Raw genomic sequence first — 12166 nt, 5'->3', positions numbered from 1 at the left:
GATCAACAACAAGAGACATGTAAGTAAAATGGTGAGATCACTTCCGGAAAGGTATAACATGAAAATTTCTTCTATTGAAGAAACTGCTGATGTTACTTCGATTAGAATTGGTGATTTGGTTAGTATGTTAGTAGCATTTGAGACGAATCTTGAGCAGCAAAAACCCGGTTACTATCCTAAGAATGTTGTTTTTCATGTTGTCAAATCCGCTTCTACGATTGATGTTACTGACAATGTTGAGAGCGCAGATGTTGATCTGGAAGATGATGATGATGTTAATCTTGTCATGTTGGCCAAGAACTTTAACAACATGATGAAGTCTCTGAAGAAAGCGAAGAACAAATCTGGAGGCAAAAGGATGTCAGTGGGATCCTCATCTAACATCTGTAATGTTAAGAGGAACTACACTATTCCAACATCAGAGATTATAAATGCTGACAACATTCAATGCAGGGGTTGTTAAGGCATGGGTCATTATGCAAATGAGTGTCCTACAGTTGCAAGAAAAAGACAAGCTGGACTTACACCCGTCTTTAGTTCTTTTTCAAAATCTGAGGAAGAACAATTTTTGTGGTCTGCAACTATTAATGAAGATGAATTGTCAGAAGCCGGAGTGATAGAAGTCCTTGAAGATCTTGATGTTATCTCTGATGTTGAAATATCTGATGATGTTACTGAACCAGATTTGATGAATGTTGGTGATAATGTTGATAACATTGTTTCAAACATTCAAGATGTTGATGATATGGAGATCTCCACTAACGCAACAAATTGGTATGAAATAATCTTTCTTGGTGAATTCAATACTAACATACCAGATGTTTCTTGTACTGCTGTTGTTGAAGAACAGGTGATTGATCCATTGAAAGAAATGGAGAACAATGAAGCCTTGTATGAAGAAGTGGACAATCAATGTGGAGAATTGATGAATGATCTTTGTTTGTTGCTGGATGAGAATCAAAAGTCGAAAGATGAGGTTACCATAATTGAAGGCCTTCTAACACAATGTGTTGTTGAATTGGGTAAGCTCAATGATGAGGTTGTCAGTGTTGAAAGAACATTTGAGCATCTAAACAAAGGTACCTCTGATCTTAACGAAGTGTTGTCTTAAGTTTAAACTGGTCAATGTGGATTAGGATACATAACTGAAGGGCTCAGTATGTTGAATGAACATCACAATACCACTGTGTGTGCTAAGGAGAGAAATGTTGGAGTAATCATGGAAAATGTTACTAACATAGGATTTTCACATGAAGAAAAATCAAAGAGGAAGCTTAAATCCTATGCGTGCCATTATTGCTCAACTCCAGGTCACATTAAACCCTACAATGTTAAATGCCTCAGTGATGTTGATGATCTATCTGCCAAACAGATGTTTGATAGTTACCAAACGAATGTTACTAACATTAGCAGGTTTGTTTTTGGAGCAATGTCCAACACTGAAAAAGATGACGAACCTTGCAATGTTATATACATTTTTTTACATGCTAACATCTCTGATAGTTGGTATTTTGATAGTGGTTGTTCAAGATACATGACAGGTTCTAAAGCGTTGCTCACTGACTATGTCTCAACAAATGGAGGAAATGTTACTTTTAGAGCAGGCATGTTGGTGAAGTTTGACAAGAACATATGTGAAGTGTTTGACAACATCAATCAATGTGTGATGATGTGTAGAAGATCCTCTGACATCAGCTACAAATCTGTTGATGATTAACATTTGCAATGTTGCCAAGCTGAATAATGTCGAGCTGTGGCATCAAAGACTCGGCCATGCTGATCTCAAAAATCTCCAGAAGCTCATTGCAAATGATGTTGTTCGTGGACTTTCAAAGTTTGTGATCAAACTAGATGTTGTATGCCAACCTTGTCAGAAGGGGCAGCAACTAAGGACTGCATATCCAATGTTGTCAACATGCAACACCATCAGATGCTTTGAGCTACTACATATGAATTTGATGAGTCCTATTGAGGTAGAAAGTCTTGGAGGTAAGAGGTATGTTCTTGTTTGTGCATATGAGTACTCAAAATATACATGGGTTGCATTCATGAAAATAAAATCTGAAACTTTTTGTCAGTTTGATAAACTGTATAAAATTTTTGGTACACAATATGGAATGAATGTTGGCAGAATCATAATTTATCATGGAAAAGCGTTTGAGAACTTATTGTTTGATGATTTCTGCACTAACCATTGTTTTCTTGAGTACTCGACTCTCAAAACCCCTTATCAGACTAGTGTTGCAATATGGAAGAACATGATTATTCAAGAGATTATGAGAGCAATGTTACATGCAAAGAGTTTGTCCAAATGTTTGTGGACTGAAGCAGTCAACACTGCATGTCACATTATCAATCGAGGTTACTTGAGACCAAATGATGAAGATGTGTCAGTGTTACTAGAAGAACATGAGGAATCTGAGCAAACATCTGAACAACGGAGAAATGTGAATGTTGACCCAACATCGGATGCAACATCCAGTGACTCAACACCCGAACCTGAGTCAGTTGAAAACACATCAGACCCCGATGATGAACATGGAAGATATCTTCTTCATGACTCCAGCAGGTGCGATCCTCCATGACATATTAGAAAGAATCACACCAACACTCAGCTTATTGGTGATGTGTCAGAACAAATGCAAACTCGAAAGAGGAAGGAGACCAGCTACAAAGATATGGTAAGGATTTCTTGCATGTGTTCTACATGTGAAACTGTTGAGTTTAGATGTTACATGTCCATTGTTGAACCTAGGAATGTTACCGAAGCACTAAACGATGTTAATTGGGTGAATGTCATGCTTGATGTGCTAAATCAGTTTGTTAGGAATGATGTGTAGGATCTTGTCCCTAGACCACATAACAAGAATGTTATTGGCACAAAATGGATCTTCAAAAATAAAACTGATAAGGCAAGTAACATTGTGAGAAACAAGGCTAGGTTAGTTGCTCATAGTTATACACAAGTTGAAGGCATTGATTTTGATGAGACTTTTGCTCCTGTTGCTAGAATTGAGTCGATTAGACTGTTATTTGCTATAACATGTCAGGTTGGGATATCTCTGTTACAGATGGATATTAAAAGTGCTTTTCTAAATGGTGTGTTGACTGAAGAAGCCTATGTTGAACAGCCCAAAGGGTTTGAGGATGTTAGTAAACACGACCATGTGTTTAAACTGAAAAAAGCTTTGTACGGTTTAAAACAAGCACTGCATGCATGGTATGGAAGGTTAACAATGTTTCTTGTTAACAATGGTTTCTCTAGAAGTCAAGTTGATAAAACATTGTTTATTAAAAAATATGTTGGTAACATCATTATTGCACATATCGATGTTGATGACATTATTTTTGGTGCTACTAATGATAAGCTTGTTAAAGTGTTTGCTCAGGCAATGCCTACCACTTTTCAGATGAGCATGGTAGGTAAGTTGAACTACTTCCTAGATTTACAAGTGAAACTAACATCTGATGGCATTGTCTTCTCTAAAAGTAAATATGCCAAGTGCTTAGTGAACAAGTTTGGTTTGGACACTACCAAACACATGAGAACACCCATGGGTTCTACTGACAGATTGTGCAGGAACGATGTTGGTGCCAATGTTGATCCAACATTGTATAGACGTATGATTGACAGTATGTTATCTTTAACAACTAGTAGACTTGACATTCTGTACAGTGTAGAAGTGTGTGCCAGGTATCAAGCTATGCCCAAAGAGTCCCATTTGAAGGATGTCAAGAGAATAATTCGTTATGTTGCTGGGACTGCAGAAGTTGGAATGTTATTTTCAAATTACACTAATCCTAACATTGTTAGTTTTAGTGATGCTGATTGGGCAGATGATGTTGATGATAAGAAGATGACAAAAGGAGGATGTTATCTCCGAGGTAACAAAGTTGTGCCATGGTCTAGCAAGAAACAACACCGTGTCTCTCTCTCTACAATTGAGGCTAGAAAGTATTGTGCGTTACTCATGTGGCTCAAGCAGATGTTGGATGACTATGGTATGGAAAGAAACATTCTCATTGTGATGTGTGATAACACTAGCGCCATTGAGATTTCCAAAAATCCTATTCAACATTTTCAAACAAAACACATTGACATTTGTTATCTTTTCATTAGAGATTTTGGTGAGAAAAAATTGATTGCTTTGGGGTACATCCCTACCGAAAAACAAATTGCAGATTTATTCACTAAGGTTGTTAATTTTGAGAGTTTTTTTCATCTTAGGAAGTCTTTCGGTTTATGTTGCATGTAGGATGTTTGCATGTCATGGATGCTGGGACTTAGGATGTTTGTTGGATCCCAACATCTAATTTCCATTTCTTGTGTTTTATTTTTTATTTTTTTAGGCATATGCATGTGGAGACTAATGTTACTAACATTGCAAAACTAAGTCGGATACTTTGATTTTCTAACTGACTTGATGTGAGACTGCCCCATAAGCAGATGTTGATTTCTCAAAAATCCTTTGATGTTATAAGACTGGTAGCACAAGAGTGAGGCTTAATGGTCATAAAACATCCCCGAGAAAAGAGATCACACAAAGAACTCTCATCTAAGTACTCGGGGCACGGTGTTCACTGCGACGATGCACTCAGGGAAAACAGATGTTGAGAACAAACGATCTCAAATGTTTTTCAAAAGAAAGGGAGAAATCTTCTCTGCATAAGGTGATATGTCCTTTGAATTGAAAATGTTGGTTGTTAATGTTATCTGGTGACGTTCCAACATTGGTAGCTAACATTGTCTCCTCCCTGTTTGCGTTCATTAGGCATACTTTTGTTTCTTCTTTCTTTATCTCTCATTATCTGATCGCGTGTGAGTTTATCTGCAATTTTGATTTTCTTTGGGTTTGTTTCTTCATGTTTATCTGCCTATCTCTCCAAATTTCGATTGATTTGGTACTGAATTGATATGTTTTTTGAAGAGATTTTTATGGGATTTAAAAGTTATCTCCTTGTGCTTGAGAGTTTGATGTTGGCTGGTGTCTTAGGTTATTTATGTGCCTCACTTTCATAACTTTGCATGATTTAACCTTGGTTGTTGGAAGCTTTTTCGAAGAGTTGTGCAGGCCTTAAAATTTAAGAGTCATGGACCAAAATCCTAACTTGAGTAAACTCTTTGAAAGCTTCATCCAACACTTTAGCTCACCAGAAATCGCTGCAAAACTTCTCTCTACCCTAGCGACGTCCAATCCAGCACTACTCTCTTTATCGTCCTAACATCCGATAGCCAACTTTCTAGAATCCACAAAATCTCTGGTGTCCTCGCCTAAAGCTTCGCCAAAACAGAGCTCTTCAAGCTCTTCGATGGATGTTGGCACACATGTTGAGAAAGGTGTTGCTCCAGATGTTGGTACCCCTGTTGCTGATGTTCCAGATGTTGATACCCCTGTTGCTGATGTTGATGCTGTAGTTGCCCAAGGTTCTCGTGAGGAGGTTGGAAGAAGAAGGTTGTGTCCTCAAGAGGATATCGGAGATCCACCAGATTGAAGTCCACACTCCATGTTTCACAGAACCTCAATCTTCTAGACCGTTCTGAGTCTGATGTTGCACCAACATCCAAGCCTTCATTGCCGAGGATGAAGATCTCTCATTCTCATCCCACTAAATCAGGCAAGGCAATAACTTCTATTCAAACAGTCTCTTAAACCTCATCTCCTACAGAAGTACTTTAGACAACACCTCTAGTTCAGAGGTTGAGGTAAGCAAGTCCTATTCCTCCGAGTTCTATTTCAGTGAAGTCAAAGGATTGCTTAAGTCTATGTTTGCTAGGAAGTTCTTGAATAAACGTCATGTTGAAGAAAAAATCTTTCAAAAATATTGCTTCATGTGCTCTTGCAAGATATGTGGATGTAGGGGACCATTATGAATGTGTTTGGATATGGTTTGGAGATTGGTTATGATATTCTATGCTAATCTAGTGAGTGAAGCCTTCAATGTTGAGATTGGGAAATATGAAAAGGGTGTGTTAGATATGAGGTTACTGATTTTTCTCCTAGTATCATTGTTAAATCATATTTTATGGAGAATGTTGGTTCCTCTGTTAGCAACATTGATGAAAAGGAAATGATGTTGATGATGATTGGTGAAAAGCTGACCGAATGGACATCAAACTGTTGCCTCTGTGCTAACGTGAAAGTATGCTGCTCTGCACAAGATCGATGTCTACAAATGGATGCCGAGTAAAAACACCATTGTGCTTACTCTTGAACAGGCTGGATTTCTTTATGAAGTTTGTAAGCCTCTTGCTTTTATATTGGGTGAATTGATGTTAGCTAACATCTGTTAGGCAACATCCAAGTCAGCAGGCTCTTGTATGCTTCTCTACCCCAACATTACCCACAACTTGTTGATCGTGTGAAGGATCTTTCCTATAGTCCAACGAAGCTTGGTGGACCTATAATTGTTCAGAATGATCATGATAATGATGAAGAATTCTTATGGAGCCATGAAGGTTGAGGAAAATGTTATTGACGCTATAACTGTTTGGGGTACAGATGTTGAATCCAATGTTACTAACATCTCCACTACAAAGACACACTTGTTTGCAGGCTCCTCTTCTCATTCCAAGAAAGGCGAAGAGCTCATACATGCTGATTCCAGAGCAAAAGAGGTAGATGTTGCTATTGACATTAATGAACTAAAGAAGGCTATGGTGGAATTTTGCTACTTTCAAAGGCCAAGTCAAGAATGTTGATAGAAAGTATGAAAAAATGGGCGATGCCATCATTGCACGGTTTGAACACCTGGAGAAAATGTTCCAACAACTTCTAAATTTTCTTCCTTCAATAAAAAGGGGGAGTAGTTTCTGTTTTACTGATCAACTGATGTTGATGCCTGTGTTGATGCAGTTGGTGTTGATATGTTGAAGTTTGACGTTGTGGAGTGGTTTTTGATGTATTATCATCTGTTTTTGTGGTGTTTTCACACGTTTGGATGTTTGTGGTGTATGAGCACCTGATTTCGGTAACATTTTAAATGTTATCTTGTTTTTTTTTTTTTTGGATCTGTTGTCGTTTCAACATTTCCTTGTTTTTGATATACTGTTAGTATATTGTGTTTTGTGTTGAGCTTTTGAATTCCCAGATCCCAACATCGCGAATGAAGGTCTTAGTCTTCGGCTGACCTTCATAAGGTTGAGGGGGAGATTCGAAGTTCAATACTTGTTTTGTTTCACTGACATTTGTTTTCCAGGTTTCTGTGTTGCTGAATTTAGGGGGAGTTCCAGACTATCTCGTAATTTGTTTCAAAGGGATTGTTGTTCCAACATTCTCTCTGGACTGTGTTGAGGTTGTCACCTCTTGTTTGTTTCAGGGGGAGTGTTGTTCCAACGTCTTTTCTGAACTATTTTGAGGTTTACCTCTTATGTGATTTAGGGGGAGTTCCAGACTCTCTCGTATTTGTTCCAAAGGGAATGTAGTACCAACATTCATTTTGGATTGTTTTGTGGTTTACCACTTATTTGTTTCAAGGGGAGTGTTGTTCCAACATCTCTTCTGGACTGTTTTTGAGGTTCGCCTCTTGTTTGATTAAGGGGGAGTTTCTAACTCTTTCTTGATCTGAAATCCTGTAACATAGAATTCTTTTCTGTATATAGTTTTTTCTTTGTTTTTGTTTTTGTTGCAGGACGGAAAAGATTAAGGGGGAGATTGTTAGAGACTCCGACAATGTTGGGACCAATGTTGATAACATTCGTGTTTTCAATGTTGGATGGAATGTTGATAACATTCATGGTGTCAACATTTCTGGGTTTCAACCAACATTCCGGAGTCTGCCTTGACTCCATACTTTGACTCTCTAGTGGTAATTGTATATATTTAATCTTTACCTTCCTTTCACGTTTTATTATTCTTTGGTTGTGGAATAAAGGTTTTATGCTTGTTGACCACGTTTTTAATAAGTGGAAAGGTGGTTTATCATGGTCCAAAGTGGTGGGCTGTTAGTTCCTATTTTTCAGGACCCATGATCTCTCAACCAACATTCCAGACTGGTCGACTGGCAGTTTTTGGAGGTGGATTGCAGCGGTTATTGGAAGCTTCTGGAAGTGGGAAGTGGAGGAAACTAACCACGACATGAAGGTCTATAAAAGCAGCAATAAGCCTCATTCATCCTTACGTTTTGGGAGTGCGTTTTCAACGACCTAACATTCGCTCACAACCAACTCGTCACTTTGTCTTGCTGTAAACATGACACCAGTTCTTCAAACCTTGCTTTGACGGAGGAGTCTTAGGCAGCCAATCTGTAAAGGCTCACTCTGCATTGACGAGAGGTCAAGGGTAAGGGTTGAAGATCGAGGACATCGGAGCGTAGCAGACTGCTTTGTTCGAGTAACATTTGTTATTCGACTGTTTGGTTTTCTGTGTTGATTCAACACTTTTGTGCAAATTCTAGATAGGTAGATTTATCTTAGGCAGCCAATCTGTAAAGATAGATTACCAGAGAGATCTGATTTTGTACTTTGTATTTTTTATGATCATAGTGTTTTTAGCCATGAGGCACTCACGGGTTGTATTTATATAACCCGTGAGAAAGTATTCCTGTGTGTTCTTTATTTTCCGCTGCGTGTTGGTTTCAATGTTATTAACATTCTGTTGATAACATTCTGTTGATAACATTCCTATCAACATATTACTCTTTTAATTACACAGTTATACTTTGTTGGTAATTTGGGGCACTAAATTCTTTCACATCTTTAAAAGCTAACTCTAAAAATAATCCAAGATTCTCCAAATTGTTTAATTAGTAAACCAATAAAATTCCCCATATTTGATTGCAAGTAATAATACAAGCAATAATATAATCTATTAAAAAAATAAACATCCCAAAATCAAACGAAATATTAACGTGTAGAAGGAGGGACACACCAATACAATACTTATTACTAATTTATAATATGAAATGGATGTGAAAAACTAATGAAACATGGTCGGTAATTATCGGCGGCCCAACGACGGTAAACAAGGTGGGTCATTTTTTTACATTTATCGGCGGCATTACTTGCGACATTGTCGCTGTTGGTAATTACCGGCGGCTCACCGCCGGTATTTATAAAATAATTTAACTTAAGTTTAATTTTAACTGTAGATACTATTTATCGGGCGGCAACGCCATCGGTAATTAGCGGCGGCAAAATGCCGCCGGTAATTGTTAAATTAAATTCACGCCTCCTTCCCAGATCCTCTTTTCACGCACGCAGCCATTCCCCTCCCTCCCCCCTGCTCCCTGCCGCACCCCCACCCCTAGTCGCCGCCTCGCCCCACCCCCAGCCGCCGCCATCGAGCCACCGCCGTCGTCAGTCCACCGCCGCTGGCCAGCCATCCTTACAGGTCTTATTTCTCTTTCTTTCTCACTTTCACATCTCATTTTCTTTCTTTAACATTCCAGTTCAACGACGCTGCTACCGCCACCGACCACTACCGTACGCTCTTGTTCTCGCTATTTTATTTATTTATTAATTATTTTATTAGATTAAAATTAATGTTAATTAGATTAATTTTAATTAATTTATAATGTGTGAAGTATGATTAATTTTAATTAGTTAGATTCATTTTAAATTTGTTTTTACTATTATTTTGTTAGAATCTAATTAATGTTAATTTGATTAATTTTAATTAATTTATAATATGTGAAGTATGATTAATTTTAATTAGTTAGATTAATTTTAAATTTGTTTTCACTATTATTTTGTTAATTAGAATCTAATTAATAATTGTTGGAGTTTGATTAATTTTAAATTAAAGTTTGATTAATTATAAAGCATGATTGATTTTAAGTATGAATTTGTTAGAGATTTAATTTATTTATGTTATATAATTTTGTTAAATGAAGTATGATTAATTGAATTTTAAGTATGCTAGTATGTGTTTATCATGAAATGATATTGTGGGATAGATTTAATCAATTTTTTAAGGATCTTCTCCCTTTGGGATAGAAATTTATTATTTCTTAAGGATCTTCTCCCACCAAATGATTGTTTTAAATTCAATTACTTTGCTTTTTATTGCTTTATATGTATTGTATTATTGCTTCGACAATGGGGGGCGGGTAGACCTAGTATAAGCTTAGTAAATTAGGACCACAATGGTCACTATAACTGCTGGTAGAGTCGAGCACTTGGTAGTTAGGATAGTGGGGTTATGCTGTCGACATTTCGTTTGATTCAAGTAATTTATGATGTTTTATTTATTTTTTTCAATTAGGATTTACAAGAATGGGTGATAATCGTCTGTGGATGTATGCGAGATACAATGATCATTCTGCATTTGATACGGGACTTGAGAGTTTCCTTGAGTATGCGATAAATCAAACGGCGTACACAGATGGAGTAGGTAACATTAGGTGCTTGTGTAAGAAGTGTAACAATGAAGACTTTTTATATGTACCTACAGTTAGAAAAACATGTTACTAGGCGTGAATTTATCCACAATTACACAACATGGGTTTATCACGGGGAAGCACCGATGTATATGCCGACAGAAAAAACATAAGAAGATAGTACTTGACAAATGACAATTTGAAGGGGATTTAGGGGAAAAATAACTTGCCAAATTCTAATTAATCTTCCAAAACCATAACGTGAATATGTTTCATCTTTCTCTTAAAGCCTTCATGTGCTATTGCTAGTTGCTACCAAACGAATTAGCATTCACGTAACTATTTGTGCCAATCGATGATTGAATAAAATGAGCAAATAACTAATATTTGGGGATCGTCAATGATGCCTAGTTCAAAGGTTAAGTTGAGACACTTAAATACCCTCTTATGTGAAAGATTTTGGTTTCAATCTCGTCTGCGTGCGGTGTAGTTTTTCCACTTTTGTGTGGTATAATGGTCTTGTCTGCGTGCGATATAATTTTCTCACTTTTGAATGGTGTAGAGATTTCGTGTGCGGATGATTTATTTAATTATATTTAAATACTTCTTGTAATTCTAATTACAAAAAAAAAAAAAAAAATAGAGTAGATAAGATCCTGCAATTCAGTATTTGGTCCAGCACAGCATATATATATGTTCTAATTCAATTGTCCAAGAAACAAAATGAATAGAATACTATAATTATATTAATTTATTTACCCATAAACCAAAATCAACAATATGCTTCAACAATTATGCCTTCTAAAAATCGAAATCTAAATTTCATAATTTGCAATGTGATTTTTTCCTTTTCTCGGATAATTAAGTCGATAATCAAGAATAAAGAAATAAATTGGTATAAGAAAATTCATGTGATTCCTTATAATTATATTCATGATTCAACAATAAGAAAAGTAAGTTGAAAAGACAGTGTTATTTTTTGGAAAATTGGTAACGGTTTGAAAAAGATGAAGAGGTCCTTTTTTTCCCCCAATAAATATGCTGAGGGGACAAGATTATCTGCTTGGTATGAAACGATTTAATGGTATTTGACAAAATAATTCTGTTCGGCCTAAAACAAATAAATCTAATATTTTTTTAAAATATATATAAAGCCTATAACTAATATTTCGTACCAGGGGCGAGCCTGGGCCTTGGGTCGTCGCCCAGGCTCGCCCCTGATACGAAAATAACCAATCAAACATCATCGGGATGTAACATAAGTTTTGTGAGTATTTCAAAAGGTGTAGAATATGAAAATATTTCATCAGTTCTTTATAAAAAGAAGGATAAAAGTTTTAAGATATATATATAAAAACAAAAACAAAAAAATTGAAAAATTGAAAAATAAGAGTAAATGAAGTATTGAGAGTGGTGAAAATATGAAAAATAAAGATAAATGAAATATTATTGATGATGATGTATAGTCAAAAAATAGAGAATGAGTTTTTGATACAGACCAAAAAAACAAATTAGGAAGTTATTTGGGCCGGAGGGAGTAAAATTTTGTGGGCCTAAATAAAATGATGTGAAATTGAAAATAAATTCTTTAGGCCTAAATAAAATGGTCTGAAACAGGAAAATACATTTTGTGGGCCATGTTAAAATTAAGGTTAAATAACACAAAAAAAAAAATCCGACCTGCCGGATTCGAACCAGCGACCTAAGGATTACAGCAACCAACTACAGTCCTCCGCTCTACCAACTGAGCTAAGGTCGGCCATGCTTTTCAACTAAAGAAAAATAGTATATAATCTAGTAAATGTGTAACATAACGTTTTCTTATCCTGGTTTATTTCTTTTTGTGTGA

The 12166-nt window shown here is 36.4% G+C and overlaps 1 non-coding gene across 1 annotated transcript; it reads right to left on the bottom strand.

Moving 5' to 3' along the window:
- Positions 1-11991: 11991 nt before the first annotated feature.
- Positions 11992-12076, bottom strand: TRNAY-GUA (transfer RNA tyrosine (anticodon GUA)). Its single transcript is given in 2 exon segments — positions 11992-12027; positions 12040-12076. It is a non-coding gene; the product is annotated as a tRNA-Tyr (tRNA).
- Positions 12077-12166: the final 90 nt, after the last annotated feature.

The sequence above is a fragment of the Salvia miltiorrhiza genome, chromosome 8 (assembly GCF_028751815.1).
Source record: "Salvia miltiorrhiza cultivar Shanhuang (shh) chromosome 8, IMPLAD_Smil_shh, whole genome shotgun sequence".
NCBI classification, from domain to species: Eukaryota; Viridiplantae; Streptophyta; class Magnoliopsida; order Lamiales; family Lamiaceae; genus Salvia; species Salvia miltiorrhiza.
The sequence above is the reverse complement of the archived record's forward strand: the minus strand, read 5'-3'. Positions and strand labels throughout refer to the sequence as shown.